Source organism: Microtus oregoni, unplaced genomic scaffold (genome assembly GCF_018167655.1).
Source record: "Microtus oregoni isolate MIOR12 unplaced genomic scaffold, Mior012 000102F_ref0000329, whole genome shotgun sequence".
Classification (NCBI taxonomy): Eukaryota; Metazoa; Chordata; class Mammalia; order Rodentia; family Cricetidae; genus Microtus; species Microtus oregoni.
In genome coordinates this window covers 3,130,673-3,147,656 of record NW_024544716.1, presented here as the reverse complement: position 1 = coordinate 3,147,656, position 16,984 = coordinate 3,130,673, and the positions used below count along the sequence as shown (strand labels likewise).

Here is a 16,984-nt window from a genome sequence, read left to right as displayed (position 1 = left end):
GCTGGTGAAACCATTTTTTTTTAACCAATGAAGAGGAGAGGATGGCAGAGGTGGAGAGGCTGGAGGATGGAGGAGAAGAGAGTGACAGTCCTGTGGGAGAGGTGCTAAGTCAAACCCTCAGCTCAGAGGCTCTTCATTCAATGCCCTGCCCTCCTGGGCCTTTCTCCAAACTTCTTCATCAGGACATAACAATTTCCTATCAAATCTAATGATAGTTGTCTTGGGCCATTTTCTTTTTTTTTTCTTTTTTTTTATTGAGAAAAAAAATTTCCGCCTCCTCCCACCTTCCCACTCCTCCCCCCCTCCCCCCACTCCTCTCCCCGTCCCCCCACTCCTCTCCCCCTCCCTCTCAAGTCTGAAGAGCAGTCAGGGTTCCCTGTCCTGTGGAAAGTCCAAAGTTCTCCCCCCTCCGTCCTGGTCTAGGAGTGGGGCTGATCTATTGGGAGCTCACCAAGGCCAGCTGGACTGTGACTGAAAAAGCAGGGGATAAAACTGGACTCTCTGAATATGGCGGACAATGAGGGCTGCTGAGAAGCCAAGGACAATGGCACTGGGTTTTGATCCTACTACATGTTCTGGTTTTGTGGGAGCCTAGCCAGTTTGGGCCATTTTCTTTTGCTGAAACAGAGCACCCCACTGGGTAACTTCTAAAGAAAGAAAGGTTTGGCTTGGTTCACGGTTCTGGACTGAAAAGAGCATGGAGCTGGAATTGTTATGTGTGTTCCTTCTCATAATGAAAAATAAGAAAGCAGAATGCAGGACATTCAAAAAAAAGAGTCTAGGTGTCCTTCTTATGAGAAACCATTTGCAATTTTGTCCTGAGAGAGCAAATACTCATTATTTTTCTAAGTGTACGTGTGTGTGTGTGTGTGTGTGTGTGTGTGTGTGTGTATGTGTGTGTGAGGGGGGGAGGGAGAAAGGGACAGAGAGAGAGAAAGAGAAGAATAGGCACTTGCACCTAGAGCCTTGAATCTTCACAAACACTCTACTGCCAAACTACATCCTCACTGTCTTAGCTTTGGTTTCTAGTCCTGCAATGAACTGCATGACCAAAAAGCAAGTTGGGGAGGAAAGGGTTTATTTGGCTTACACTTCCATATCATAGTTCATCATCAAATGAAGTCAGGACATAAATTCTAGCAAGGTATAAACATGGAGGCAGGAGCTGATGCAGAGGTCATGGAGGAGTGCTGCTTACTATCTTGCTCCCCATGGCTTGCTCAGCCTACTTTCTTATAGAAGCCAGAACTGCCAGCCCACCTTACCCCCACAATGGGCTGGGGACTCTTCCTTCAATTCCTACTAATAAAATGCCTTACACACTGGCCTACAAGCCCATCTAATGGGGGCATTTTCTTAAACAAGTTTCCCTGCTCTCAGATGACTTTAGCTTTTATCAGGTTGACATAAAACTATGCATCACACTCACCCCCCTTTCCTATTTCTCTTTAAAACATTTTTGAGACAGAGTGTCACTAAGTTGTCCAAGCTGGACATGAACTCATGATCCTTCTGCCTCAACATTCCAGAATCCTAGGTTACAGATGGGCCTCACCAAACCTGGAAAGTCCTGAAGTGATGTGGGGGCCTGAGGAAAGAACTGTCTTCTGAGATGGGTGAGGAGTGAACAGGGATGGTTGGGAAGGTACATATGGGGTCCTTACCTCTTTCTCAGTCATCAGAACCAGTCATGCCTCAGGAGCCTCTCCTTGCCCTCTAGATGTGGTTAGAAGGGCCTTGAGGGATGGGCATAGCATAGTGGTACACCAAGGGAGGCAGAAGCAGGTAGATTTCTATAAGTTCAAGGCCAACCTAGTCTATATAGAAAATTCCAGGCCAGCCAGGGCGATACAGTGAGACCATATCTCAAAAGAAACAAGAACAAAACAAAACAGCAAAAGAAGAAAAGAAAAAGAGGGAACCTCAGTTGAAGAACTGCCTCCATTGGTCCTGCATATGAGCAGGTCTGTGGGGGCATTTTTCAGTTAATGATTGATGCAGGAGAGCTTCACCAATGGTGTACAGCACCATACCTAGACAGGGGTAAAAGAACTCTCTTGGAATTCCAGCCAGCAAGAATGTTCCTTCGTGGTCTTTGGTTCAGTTACTGCCTCCAGGTTCTTCCTGCCTTGACCTCTGTCCTGGCTTCTCTCAGTGATGGATTCTAATCTGTAAAGTGAAATAAACCCATTCCTCCCCTAAGTTGCTTTTTGTCACAATGTTTACTAGGACAGTAAAGGTTACTTGTAAGTCACAGCCTGGTGACAAAAGGCTGGAAAATGGAATTCAGAAGGGATGTGTTTAAAAGAGGGTGGATGAGGTTCCAGGGTGTGGATACTTGCAGCTAAGGTGGTAAATTATAGAAGGACGGTGACATCCTCCAGCCCAGGAGAGAAGCCAGAGGGAATATTTGAACAAGTACGAGGTTGACCAGCCCACTATTTTTTAACGGTGCAGTTATCTTCAGAATACTGGAAACCTCCAAGGACAGAGCTATGGATGCTGAAAAATCATGTACACAAGAGTCCCCATTTTCCATGCCTTCAGAAGTTTCATGTCAACTTGACACAAGCTGGAGTTAACCAAATGGAGGGAACCTCAATTGAGAAAATGCCTCCATAAGATCAGGCTGTGGGGCATTTTCTTAATTAGTGATCAATGCAGGAGAGCCCAGTCCATGGTGGGTGGAGCTATTCCTTGGCTGCTGATCCTGGGTTTTTTAATAAAGCAGGCTGAGTAAGCCATGCAAGCAAGCCACTAAGCAGCATTCCTCCATGGTCTCTGCACTCAGGTCCTGCCTCCAGGTTCCAGCCCTGCTGAGTTCCTGTCCTGACTTCCTTTGGTGAGGCACTACAGTATGGAAGTCTACAATATAGCTTTTCTCTCTGAGTTGCTTTGGTCATGGGTGTTTCATGACAGCAAACAGAAACGCTCACTGAAAGAAGAGACAGGAGAGTGATGTAAAATGTTGAAAGGGGTGGAAAGCAAGGCAACAGGAGCAGTGACAGAGAGGTGGTGCCCCTTAAGTCCAGATCCAAAGAGAAAATGGTCCACTGAGACCAGAAGCACCTGTCCCTGCAACCTGGAAAAAGCAAATAGACTTAGACTGCTAGAGACATGGAGACTGGGTATTGTGTGCATCATCTGCCTTAAGAGTGATAGCTCTAATTGGTCTACTTTGTCAAATCCGGGTAGACCAGATAGCCCATATCTATGGAGCTGGATATAGCAATTGTGCTGCCGGGTGTGGCACCTGAGAGCCCAAGAAGACAGAGAGTTCATGGGGATCTTATTTCCAGGAGAAAGTAGGACTCAGTGGTTTCTGTGACATGGATGGATGTGGCCTGAGCTAGGTAAGCTCAAGAGGGCTGCCATGTTGTTGCTGCAATCATAGGTCTGTGGGAAGCCTCCCTGATGACATCCATCTAAGAGGCAGAGGAGGTACCAGGCTTCTTTGCTAGGTTGTTAGAAGTTGAAATTATTTTGTTTGTTTTTGTTTTGTTTTGTTTTTTTCGAGACAGGGTTTCTCTGTGGTTTTGGAGCCTGTCCTGGAACTAGCTCTTGTAGACCAGGCTGGTCTCGAACTCACAGAGATCCGCCTGCCTCTGCCTCTCAAGTGCTGGGATTAAAGGCGTGTGCCACCACCGCCCGGCTAGAAGTTGAAATTATTAATGGCCTCCATGAGCCAGGAGGGCAGGGATGGCTTGAGCCCAGGCCAGCTGCACAGTGGAAGGCAGTCTCTCCCAATACCTATAGAATCCAACGTGGAGTCTCCATCTCCCTCATCCTGCTGTCCACTTGGGGGAATCTGTAATTGGCCTTCTCCTCCATGGGGCAGAGAGGCCACTTGTGTTATATAAAATGTAATAATGTCACTGGCTTCCCCCCCTAGTTTCCTGTTGATTGACTTTTATAGCTTACAAACATTGTGCTGGATTGGTAAATTGCAATAAATTTAATCAAGAATTATTTTATTTAGCCTACTAATGAGGAATAATGGCGTATGTATCAATTAGACCTGTCAATTTGTGTGAAGAAATAGACTTACAAAGGATAGTAAGCAAAAAAAATATATCATTGGTATCAATTCACTTCATTATTTTTAATTTGCTGTGAATATTGAGTGTTTCTAACATAAAATCATTCCTCAATTAAAATAAAACAGCTGCACTGCTCTCGGCTCCTCATCCCTTGTTTTTGCTTACAGATTAGCGGTTGTCATTGGCTTCAGTCTGTTGTCATCTCGTTAATTTGCACCCATAAATGGGTAAAAAGTATTCTCAACTGTCAGTGGAAAACGTAACTGAGCAAAATGGTTTTCTCATGTTTTGGGGAAACAACGTGCTGAGCGCAACAACAAGGGTGGAAGGTGTGGGGCAGAGAGAGAGGAGGGGATGGGAGGGAGGCCCGCTGTACTCACATGGACACTTCAATAGCTCATCCGGTACCCAATTTCCTTCAACCTGTGGTTCAGAAAGTCACACACACACACACACACACACACACACACACACACACACACATGCAGATACCATGCACACATATAATTTACAGGCTCTCCAACTTCCTTGATATGTAGCCAAAGATGGCTTCTTGATCTTGCCTCCACCTCCCAAGTGCTGAAATGACAGGTAGGAGCCACCCTGCCCAGTGTCAGCATGAACTCCCAGGCTTCTATCAGCTAAGCTACTTTCAAGCTTCTCTTTTTCCTTGTGACTCTGCCGTCCTTTCCATTAAGAAGGGGATCTTCCCATTGCCAATAGCCCCTCAGGTGCTGGGGAAGGAAATGGAGTTTTCTTTTTTTTTAATTTTTTTCCATTTATTTATTTATTAAAGATTTCTGTCTCGTCCCTGCCACCTCCTCCCATTTCCCTCCCCCTCCCCCAATCAAGTTCCCCTCCCTTGTCAGCCCATAGAGCTATCAGGGTTCCCTGCCCAGTGGGAAGTCCAGGGACCACCCTCCTCCATCCAGGTCCAGTAAGGTGAGCATCCAAACTGCCCAGGCTCCCACAAAGCCAGTACGTGCAGTAGGATCAAAAACCCACTGCCATTGTTCTTGAGTTCTCAGTAGTCCTCATTGTCCGCTATGTTCAGCAAGTCCAGTTTTATCCCATGGAGTTTTCTTTAAAGATGTGGCCTGGTAGGCTAAGCTCTCTCTAGTGTGTAGCCACACTCAAAAATATATGGGTAATGCAAGTTGGGCTTGATGGGTTAGAAAAGAAGACATGGAGTTGGGTGGGTAAGGAAGAGGGCCGCCTCTGGAAAGGACAGGTAGGGGTGGTAAATATGATCAGAGGACACTGCATGAAATTTTCAAAGTACTAATAAAAGTGTTTTTAAAAAGCAAATGGTACATCTCTCCATCTCATACATCAGAGCTGCACCCAGAACTTGCCCCTAAAATGCAGTGAAGCAAATGCATTTCTGATCACAGGTCTCCAGAGCTTTGCAGGAACCTGTGTTGCTTCTCTTAGAACCTTATGACTATTCCAACCACAAGCCTAGGCCCGCTAACCTGCTGAAGGACGAGAGACAATGAAGAGTGAGACAGCATCCCAGCTGGGGTCATCCTCTATGGCCAGGCCCCCTTTTGATGCTCTGGCAGTTGAGTAGAAAGGCACTATCAAGAGTCTAGCATACTTCAGAATAGCTTTGCCAATCCCAGCACGCATTGCTGGCTTGTAGACAGTCTAACAAGTAAGCCTTCACGTTTGTGGGACAATTTGTTAGGCAGCAGCAGCTGACAGATACATGCTCCCTATCCTGGAGTAGTCTAGAGATGTAGACTCTATGGGGTAAAGAAAGGCTTTAGTGCAGTGTCTTAGTCTGGCAGGGAAAATCATCTGAAGCACGCTGTGTGGCTTGCTCCTGGTGTCATTACCCAGCTACCTTCCTCATACAGCCCAGCTCTACCAGCAGCTGGGATTGACTATCACATGCTGGACCCTTCCATAATGATTAATAATGAAGAAAATGGCCCACAGATACACCTACGGGGGTGTCTAATGCAGGAAATTCCTCCATTAAGAGCAGCCTTCCCAGGTGTGGCAAGTTAACAACCAAGGAAGAAGGGATGACCTGGTCATCCTGAAGACTGGGATCAGCGTGAGCAGTCTACCAGGGTCCCTGTCCATCCTGCTCTGTTGTCCCTTCAATCATGTCATAGTGTGTTTGTAGTCACCTAGACATCTTGATTTCTTCGGGTCTCCCGTGCTGGCTCATACCTGGCCAGCTCTGTTAGAATGTTCCATAAATTCTCACAGGAGAGATGCAGATGCAGAAGGAACAATGTAGTCTTGATCCTGGCGAGGTTCCTGTCGGCCAGAATTTGTAGGGACTTCTAAAGGTGTGAGATCAGCCTCCTGCCCACTCTATTAAAAAGAGGCACCTGCCATAAACTGGGTGTAGTGACTGACAGGCTCTATTCTGAGCTCTTTGGAAATACCAAGATCAGGTACAAGAAAGATGGCTCAGCGGAAATACCAAGATCACAGAAGGCTAGGGAAGTAGGCATTAGTGATTTCATTTTACATAGTAGGTTATTGATAATCTGCTTCTGTTCTGGCCTCCAGGTTCCCACCTTACATTCCAGTCATGAATTTCCTTAGACTGTGAGTGCGCTATGCAAGCCAAACAAATCCTTTCTTCCCCAAGTTGCTTTTGGCCATAGACGACTATGGGTGGCCTGATACTGCCTTACTGGATGTCACCTTCCAGAGCGTGAAGAGTAGTGAGTGGTCCAGTTCAGAGCCCTCCACAAGTGCTCCACACCCTGGGTCATGGGAATGGATGCTAAGTGTACCAGTGGTCACACTGTCTTCAGATAAAGACCCATCCCCTTCCTAGGTATGGCACCATGTATACACATCCCCAATGGATATTAGCTTCCAGAGTATTCTGCAATGACAGAAAATATACAAGCTTTGGATTGAGGGGCGACAGAACTGACCCTGGGTGTAATCGAGCCAGCCATGCAGGGAGGTCCAGCCCAACTTCTGCTTGAGTGTATACATTCCATACAGACGCAGCAGCAGCAGCAGCAGAGGTCTGGAGTGTTGCTCTCTCAGCCCAAATGTTATGAATGTGCTCACAGGAATGCTGCATTGCAATGTTTGTGTTAAAGATATTGACTGATGAAAAGGCATGAACCCCCAGAAGCTGTGGGTGGCTACCTACACAAGACCTGCATCAGATCAAGCCAGTCAACATTCCAGAATGGGCAAGGGACATTCCACAAAGTCCCAACCCCAGAAAAGACACTATGGCCACCTGATGCCTGCTCAGGGAGGGAGAGTCAGTTTCCTTCAGGTCACAGGTCAGTGAATGGCCTTAGCCCTGTGCACATACTGACCACACTAATTGGACTCAGTGAGTTGTGAAAAGAAGGCATGAAGAAGTGAGTGGAATGTGGGGAGGGGATTTGTGAGGAGGAGGAGGAGGAGGAGGGAGAGGAGGAGTGGGGAGAATGGATGTGATAACAATTCATCATATACTTCCATGAATTCTCAGAGACTAAAAAAGTATAACATTTTAAAAAAGTAAATATTTTATCCAACACCTAAGGATCATGGAAAATCGGGTAAGGAAGGTAGAAAAGATTGTAAGAGTCAGACTGCTCAAGATAGCATCTCCACTTTGACAGTGAAGGGCGCCCATGAAATCTCAACAACATGGCTGCTTAAGCAGAACCCATATGATGACAATACCAGCCAACATGCCAGTGGGGATGGGGGAAACGTCACAAGTCCCCACCCTTAGCTGAAGAGCTACAGGAAGTCAATGACCACAGAGAGACAGGGAATCAGTTTGCTCTAGGGGACAAGGCTCCCTATAGGTTATTCATCCCCAGATGACAGCTCTAAATACTGTACAAACAAGTGAAGCTAAAAGACCTCAGTGGTGTGTGTATGTGTGCGTGTGTGCACGCGTGTGCATGAGTGTGTATGAAACGACAATAACTAAAGAAGAGGTCATGAATTTGAGAGGCGAAAGTGGGACACAAGAACACAAGAGGAGCTGACATAGGGAGAGGGGTGGGAATTATGTGACTTCGGCCCTCATTTATAAAAATTCTAAAAATTAAAAATCCTTTTGAGATCCATTCACAAATTCTGTGTTACCTTTCTTTCCTTCTTTTCTTTGTTTATTTTGGCTATACGCAAAACTTTGAGAATACCATGAGTGTGTTGGTGAGGATTTAAGTTGGCAGCACAGCCTTGGGTCTCTGCTTTGTCATTAAAGACCAGAACAGCTCTTTCTGCCGTGCTTGCCGGCAGACTCGCCGCCAAGGGCCGTGTGATCCGAGGGCAGAGGAAAGGCGCCGGTTCTGTTTTCTTCGCACACGAGAAACACAGCAAGGGCGCCGTTCATGACCCTGGTCGCGGTGCTCCCCTTGCCAAAGTGGTTTTTCGTGATCCCTACTGGTTTAAGAAGCAGACGGAGCTGTTCATCGCTGCAGAGGGAATCCACACCGGGCAGTTTGTGTACTGCGGCAAGAAGGCCCAGCTGAATATCGGCAATGTTTTGCCCGTGGGCACCATGCCTGAAGGTACTATCATATGTTGTCTGGAGGAGAAGCCTGGGGACAGGGCAAGCTGGCACGAGCCTCCAGGAACTATACCAGTCACCTCCCACAATCCGAAGACCAAGAAAACATGAGTGAAGCTGCCTTCAGGGTCCAAGAAGGTCATTTCCTCGGCCAGCAGAGCTGTCGTTGGTGTTGTGGCTGGTGGGAGCAGAATTGACAAGCCTATCTTGAAGGCTGACCATGCCTACCACAAGTACAAGGCCAAGAGGAACTGCTGGCCACGTGTACGTGGTGTGGTCATGAATCCTGTAGAGCATCCCTTTGGAGGTGGTAACCATCAGCACATTGGCAAACCGTCCACTATCCGAAGAGATGCCCCTGCTGGACGCAAAGTGGGTCTCATTGCTGCCCGCCAGACTGGGCGACTACGTGGAACCAAAGCTGTACAGGAGAAGGAGAACTAGAACTCAGGAGCTAATAAAGTATGTCCTTTGGCAAAAAAAAAAAAAAACAGAACAAACCTTTAAGCTCATAAAGGCAGCAGCATGGAGGGACAGTGGCAGTGCCTGGGAGGTGTGTGGGCAGCTCTAGTGTGCCTTTGGGTTCTCCATTGGTTGTGCATCCCAGACCTAACCTCACAGAGCATCCAGAATCCACACCCAGTACTTGGCACGAAACATACTTAGGAAATGATTGCCGTGGTCTAACTTCCTGCATTGACCCATGCAAATACAGTTCCCTCATGATTGACAGCAGGTCACCTATCAGGTTATAGTATTCTAATACCTCTAGCCATTTTCTTTCTGGCGGGGTATCAGTTGACATCATAGCTTATGTCATGGATGCGGATTTTATATTCATAGTTTATTTCCATAAATGAGTATCAGTTGCAATGACGGCCCTTATCCTCTGAGGGAGGTGAAGGGGTTGATATGAGTAAGACTTGATCAATAACTGAACCCATCACCTCTTGCCAACCTTTGGGGCTTGGTCTCCTGGCTTGTGAATTCCCCAAACAACTGGGAAGATTTAGTCTAATGGGATAGCACAAGTCTTCCTATGGTCAAGCACGCCAGAGTGGGGAGTGTGTGTGTGTGTGTGTGTGTGTGTGTGTGTGTGTGTGTGGTGTATCTGTAGTATTAACAGGAGTGAGTCCTTTTGTTTGGGGGACATGCGGTCTTTTGTTGAGTTGGGAGATAATTAGAAATATCCTAGGAATGAGGGTGTAGTCATTAGACTGAACTCACATCTTGTCAGGTCCCTGGATCAATCTGAGAATCCAGCCAAACAGACCTAGCTGAGGGAGCTGAGACATCTATCCAAGGCAGAGATATTTGGCTGCTCCGTCTGTGGGCCTCTGGGAGATCTTATCCGGGGCTAGCCTCTCTTGTGCTCACAGGAGAAGTGAGAAATGAGAATTGGAAAGGCAGGGTATATTCAGACTTGGGACACAGCCAACCCTGGTAATTTAGGAACCCAAACTCTACTCTTTGTGGGGCTATTAGCTCTCAATATTATGGAGGAAGCTTTTCTATCCAGACAAATGAGAAATGAACACTCCCTCCTAATGGCAGGTAATAAGTCAACACGTTTTTCTGCAGATCTACAGGCCAGCCCCCTGCCAATCTTGCAGAGAAAGTGGCTGGCAGAAGGATGTTTTATCTCTTCTGCCTCCTTCTCTAGCACGTGTTAATAAAAGTTCTATATAAAAGCGAGCGATGAAGGAGATTAATACTTTTATTTCCCACACATGCCAAAACCCATCTTTTCATCTTGAATTATCCAGTTAGAGTGTCTACACCTAACCACCTGAGTTAATTAACCTCATTATTGTCAAATAACCAATCCATCCACCGGGTCTATACTAGATTTCTGCCTCTTGCTAAGAAAATTATCTATACAAACAAATGCAAGGCACTGCTGCCTGCAAAGTTGAATAGTTCATATAGGCTCTTTCCTGACTTGTTTTAATCTGCGTTTTTCTTTGTTTCCCAGGATGGCTTCAAATTTGAAATTCTCCTGCCTTAGCTTCTCTAGTAGTGGATTTGCTGCAGGCGTGCACCACTGTATCCCATTCTCTTTCTGAAACGCTATTCAATATCCAACATACAAACACAGACACACAGAGAGAGACAGACACACAGACACACACAGGTGCACAAGAGCACACACATACACAAAGAATCTGAGTCACATTTGTCTGACAAACACATCCTAATCACGATAATCTGAGGCCAAGATCACGGCGGTGCGCTTGGTGGCAACTTCTCTGAATCTGAAATGTCTTTTCCCAAGAATCTGGGATGAGGTAAAGATGGCTTCTTCTTGTGGATTTGGAGGCTTCCATTCTACTACCTGTGTTTTAGCTATATGTTTCTAAGCCCTTACTGAATGAATGGCCTACTTCCTAATGGATCCTAGTTGGGTCCCAAGATGAGCTGAGGTTGAGTAGCCATAGTGTGAACCCAAAGGTGGACCTCTGCTCAGGCCTGGGAAATGTGAGTGTGCTTTAGAGCTTGCCTGGAGCTAGGCGTATCAGTGGTAAGCTGTGTCCTGCTAGGCCTCAGTCAGACACAACTGACTTCACTGGGATGCCGTTGAGAGGGTCACCTAAGAAGTGCCACATTCCACAGCACCAGGGCCAGAGGAGGTCACCAAGCATAGACCCCATCCTTCTCTTGGTGCATGTGAACTGCAAGTCATCAGAAATTGTGTGGGTCATAGGAAACCCAACACAGCTGAAGAGCAATGGCGTCTTACCCTGTGTATTCCTCTCTATCAGGTGTTTCTCATGGGCATTTTAGGCCTTGAACTTGACACTTTAGAAACCTTCACTTTTCAGAATAGACAAATGGACTGAGAGAAGCAGGGTATCTCCCCCCTAGGCCTCAGCCTGTGAGTCAGAGTTTCACACTTGCCACAGATACCCAAACATCATACAGCATGAGGTTTGGAGTCTCCATAATGAGCTAGAGACTAATGTCATCCAATCTCCCTTTGGTCCTCTTATAAGCCACACACTATATCCTTGGGCAGACAGACCTGAGCAAGACACACCAGACATGAACTGTGAAGGCAAACGAAGCCTTTAGGATGATATGATGCGAGGCCTGGAGAGCTTTCAGGCATGACTTAGGAAAGAAATAAAAGCACAGATATATATGCAGAGAGACGAATAGATAGAGAAATACTTTGCCTTCTGGATGTTATAAGAATTGAGCGTACCGAAGTGGGACAAACCACTTGAAGAATATATATGCTTTATTATAGGATTCATGCATGCTGACAATTATCATTGTTGTCATTAATCAGGTTTTAGGGGTAGAACTCCAGGTACTGGACAGGTATTGACAGGTAAGTGCTTTATTCATGAACCACAGGCCAAAATCCTCACTGGTGAATTTCACGCACATGTTCTCCCACTGAGCCACATTCCCAGTCTCTCCTTGCTAGATTCCAAGTGACTGCCCAATCTCTGAGCCACACTGGGAGATTCTAGCCAAGGGTTTTACTGCTGAGCCACGTCCCCAACCTCTGTTTTAATTATGTAAAAATATCTTCAGATGAGAGACCGTAACAAGTCATGCCAAAGCAGACTTATACATGCTCACAGGACTACCAAAAATATCTCTCTGAACTAATTAAGTTCATGCAACTGAGGGCTGGGTGTGCAGATCAGTGGTCGAGCATTTGACTAACCTGACCATGCCCTGGGTTCAATCCCACTACTGGCTGGGGGGAGATTATCTTATCTTAACTGCTTAGAAAATCAAGTGTGTGAGTCTAGCCAGCTAAGGTCACCATTGTGGCAAACTTCTCGACCAGCGAGGAAGAACGACCACCACACGAGGATTCTTCTCAGATCGCGCTTTAATGGAGTGCCTCTTGGTTGATGGGGAGCAGGAAGTGAGAGGGGCCAAGAGCACTAAAGCAGCTGCTTATATAGGGAGTAGGCACATGGGTCGCCCTGTGATTGGTTGCCACCGTCAGCTGTCACCAGACTGCATCGGGATAGGTCCAAGGGCCCTTATCCACTGCGCATGCAGGAAGCAGGGAACACGCAGCTCCCAATGGGACAGGATGTTAGCTCCATCTTGTAATGGCGATTCTGTCTGGCTCCCTGCACACCATGACCAATACTTGTCCCTGTTAGACATGACCTGAAACACCTATAACGGCTGTAGGAAAGATCATACATCATGAAATGACTTTGAAGAATAACTAATGAAAATATTTTAATAGCTGAAGAATCTTTACTGCTTTGTAAATTTCTTCCAAGGGGTAATTATTTCTGAGTTTCAATGATCTAGTCAATCTGCTTGCCGTTGACTTATAAATATATAGCATTTGTTGATACATTTAGGTTTTTCTTAGTCTGATGCATATCCCCTTTGGTATTATTTTTCATATAAAATCTTCTTCCCTTCCATTATTTCATGAGAAAATTTGGCAGAAGTTGTAAAGAATTTTTCAGTCCCCCCTCATCCCACATTTCTGCCTACAGAACTGAAGCCCTGAAAGGGAAAGTTGGGACAAGGGAATGCGATAAGGGTATAAGGAAGGCTCCAAGTTGCGGGACTTCCCCTCTGGCTTTCTGAGGTTAATCTGGTCAAGCTGGACCCATGGGTGACTTTTTTCCTCTGTAAGTGCTATGGCAAGCTTTGCCATTGCCTTCGTAAGCAAGAAGTGCTCAATATCACCATTGGCTCCATGCTAAGGGGTCATGGGAAACTTCTTTCACTAAGCAGCTTCTTGGCTAGACTTTGGATCTGGGGCTGAACCCCTTGCCTGTTCCCTCCTTGGCAGGAGGCACTTCCTATACCCAGAACAGCTGGAGTCCAGAGAGCAAGCAGGGGGCAGGGTGATGGAACAGGCCAGGTGTGACCTGGACACACTGACCACACAGCATGCCCTGAAAATCCAGGCTGGCTTCCATCTCCTCCATGCCTTCTCTTCTGCTCCAGCATTTCAGAAGCTGGCTCCTGGCACCATGGCTCCTGCAGAGCCTCTCCAAATTGCCTCTGTCCAGGTCCTCCTTCTCAATATTTCCGGAAGTGTGTGCCACTGCTTTGTCATATGGAGATGGATAGAGGCAGGGGAAGTGGGCGAATGGGTCCTGGGTCTTAATGTCTCTTTTCTTTTCTTGTTGGGGAATTAATATCTCTTTGCCTTTCTTGGTGGTGAAGAGGCTGCTTCAGGGTATTGAAAATATCCCAGACCCCACTCCCTGTGAAGCCTGGGGCATGTTTATCACGGTGCCAATAAAAGCGGCACGATTTATGGTTCTGCTTTTTAATTCATTCAATTCTCTCTTCATTGTGAGGTTAATGCTGTTGATCTATTTTCTCTTGAAACAAATAAAAACAATATGTGCTGACACTGGCTTGGACTTTTGACATGGACCAGAGAGGTCAGCATTTAATTTTATATTTATAGACTACACAGACAATATTATCTGTATTAGAGACTGCTCACTCAATCCTTGTCATCTTACAACCTGGGTCAGAAGCTCCCAGCTCCAGGCTGGTACTTCCTTCTGTTTCTTTCCTTTTCTCAACTCTTTCCATGTTTTTCTCTTTGTTTTTTTCTTCTGATGGCATGGCACCTTTTGTATTACTTTATTGTTCCCATTCTCTGTGTGCATCTGCTTTTCCACGGCTGTCTTTCATCTATCTATCTATCTATCTATCTATCTATCTATCTATCTATCATCTATCTATCTATCGTCTTTATACATATCATCTATAATCTGTTTATCATCTATCATCTATTTTCATCTATCTATTTATCTAGATCTCTATCATCTATCATCTGTTTATCTATTTAATTTCTTATCTATCACCAATTTACTGCTATATCTTCTATCATCTATCTATTTACCATCCATCTACTATCTGTCTGTCAATCATTTGCCTAAATTCTTTGGTCCATGTGTCATCTACTTGTAGGTGCCCATCACGTTTCTTCAATATCTGCAACCTCTGTATATCTCCCCACCTCTCTATGTCTCTCTACAATACGCCTCTCTATCTTAACCTTTGTCTCCTTTTCTGCTCCCTTCTTTTCCTCTTCCTTTCCTTCCCTTGCCTCCTTTCTTTTCTCCAATCTCCCCTCCCCCCCGGAAGCTCCAAGCTCTATGCCTGAATGAGACTCTCTTGGGTCTAAAGTTTGGTCACACCCCCAGGTCTTCCCCTCACTCCAATATTTAGGGAGGAGTTGAAGACAACAGCACGAGAACTGAGCAGTTTTGAGTTTGGACAAAGTGAGTCATTGCCTTCCTCTGAAAAACCATTTCTCTTCTCCCTTCTGAGACCCATGTTCAACCCCCAGTGCAAAGGCGAAGGTTCTGATGGAGCCGAAGTGCTTCTCTCCTGAGTCTCTCTCGTGCTTACCCAGCGGTGACAGCCACATTATTGAAGGCAGCATCTAGACCAGTAAAACGGTTTGAAAAGTGAATGATGGAAAGAGCTGGAAAGTGACTGTGGGCAGAATCCTGGCCCTGCCGTTCCCTTCCCAAGTTGCACAGATCTGATAGGCTCTTCGGGCTCCGTGTCTGCATCTGTGATGTGAGAATGGGATCGAGTTCATCACAGGCTGAGAGGCAAACATGTGTAGTCAAAGTCTGCTCACAGAGAAGCATGCGGCAGGAGCTGAACTGGGTCTGCAATGTTGTCTAGTTATTGGGGAGAAAATGGCATCTGTTCCCGAGTGACTATATTAATAAAAGAGGTAGTTTTCCAAATCACAGCCTGATCGTAAAGATGCAGGGATCAGGTGATGCCTTGGCTATGTGGTCACCAGATCTAGAGTCTGTCACTGTAGAGTTTGTGCAGAAGAGCCAGGGGCATCCCTGGCCCTCTCATAGCATCCCGCGCTATACTGCGAGCATCAGTGCCGGTAGCTTTCAAGTGGGTTTCTTTTGTGATTTCCCTGCTGGGTCAGCCACTAGCAATGTGGCTGGGGTCCCCATTGACTGTCACTGGACTGTGGGTGCCTCTAGACTCCCTTCTGGACTTCCTGTATTCTCACCTGTGAAATCAGGGTAATGATGCTATGCCAGCCATTGATGGCAGGAGGATTAATTAGATGCTATATTTAAAAGACTTGAGATCCTTGGAGGAAAGTGCCCTGTAACTGATATCTGAGAAGATAAAATATTTAAGCCGTAGCCTCCGGGGGCCGTTCATCTTATTGTATTTTCAGCATTTTAGAAATTTTGTATGAAAACATTCTTTAGGAAAGCGTCTCTCTGCCCAGCCAGCCAGAGCAGAAGCATTTCCTAAGAGAGGGAGGAGCTGCAGAGGGCATGATTCTGTCTTTACTGGCTTCCTCTTGCTCCTTGGCCTTACAGCTACCAAGATGGCAGAAGCAAGAGAGCCTCGGAGCTCAAATCTTGGGACAGTATTAACTGGCTGGCATTGAAAGTAGGGAGGTACAAAGTCATGCCAACACCTAGTCAGACAAAGAGAGTTTCATGCAAGCAAATATCAAAAATCACCAATTTCAATTGGAGAAAATCTTACAAGGCCCACCCTTAGCTGAAGAGATGAGGGCAATGAACAGCTGCTGAGAGAGGAAGAATCAGTCTTCTCTAGAGATGAGCCCCCTGGTAGGTTATCCAATCCCAAAGGATTATCCCTAAACACATACACTTCTGAACAACAGTAAATGGAGACTGAAGTGTGTGTGTGTGTGTGTGTGTGTGTGTGTGTGTATTTATCTATCATCCAGTCAACCTAGCACATAGCATAACAAGCTAGGCTTTGTCTCCATCATCATCTTTAATTGAAGGAAGGACCACATCAAAATTTAAACATCCAACACAAGTGCGTGCACACAAACAACCATACACACACAAGCACACAGATACATTCACACACACATAATCATGCACACATAAACACACACACAATCTCACATGCACACACAAACACACAATCTCACATACACACACAAACACACACATGATCTCACATACACAAACACACATACAATTACACACCCACGTATAAATACACATGCAATTATATACACAAAACACACATACAATCACACACACATATACAATATAAACATACAATCACACACAAACACGTACAATTATACACACAAACACACACATACAAATTTATAAACAGTAGATAAAGGAAAGGTCATGAATTTGAGAAGTTCGGAGAACTTGGGAAGAGCTGGGACAGGGAGAGGGAAGGTAGAAATAATGTTGATACATGAAATACTCAAATGAAAATAGCTTAACTTAATTAAATTCTGACTTGAACAGAAACTATAGATACCTTGAGTATTTTATAACTGGATAAGATTTAGTTTAAACCAGTCTTCTTGATTTTGGGGATGCAACTGAGACATACAGATTGATTTGAACCAATGACTTCCGGGGAAACTGGAGGCCAGACCTTGGATCACCCAATTCCCTGGAGACATAGGAAGCTTAAGTTT

At 45.7% G+C, this 16,984-nt stretch overlaps 1 pseudogene; it reads left to right on the top strand.

Moving 5' to 3' along the window:
- Positions 1-3,996: 3,996 nt before the first annotated feature.
- Positions 3,997-8,991, top strand: LOC121443210 (annotated as a pseudogene).
- The last annotated feature ends 7,993 nt before the right edge of the window (positions 8,992-16,984 follow it).